Below are 420 nucleotides of genomic sequence, written 5' to 3' on the forward strand. Positions count from 1 at the left end.
TATATATGTATGTATGTATGTATATATACATACACACACACACACACTCATATATGTATGCATTTAAGCATGCATGTATGTATGTATGTGCGCATGTATGAAATTACAAATGTATGTGCGTTCGTGTGCATGAATGTGTGTATAAGTATGTGTATATGTACATATGTGTGAATGTGTACATGTAATTAAAAGCGTCCACTTCACACGTATTAATTAGAGAAGTGGATAACTACAGCACAGCGACAATGTTATTACCGCAATAAAGAAGTCTTTGAATATTAAAATATCTTCTTATTTTTCCTTGTTCTCCCCCCTCTCTCTCTTTCTCTCTCTCTCTTCCTCTCTTTCTCCTTGTCACCTTTTATATATATATATATATATATATATATATATGTACATACATACATATATATATATATA

This window comes from Octopus bimaculoides, chromosome 27 (genome assembly GCF_001194135.2).
Source record: "Octopus bimaculoides isolate UCB-OBI-ISO-001 chromosome 27, ASM119413v2, whole genome shotgun sequence".
Lineage (NCBI taxonomy): Eukaryota > Metazoa > Mollusca > Cephalopoda > Octopoda > Octopodidae > Octopus > Octopus bimaculoides.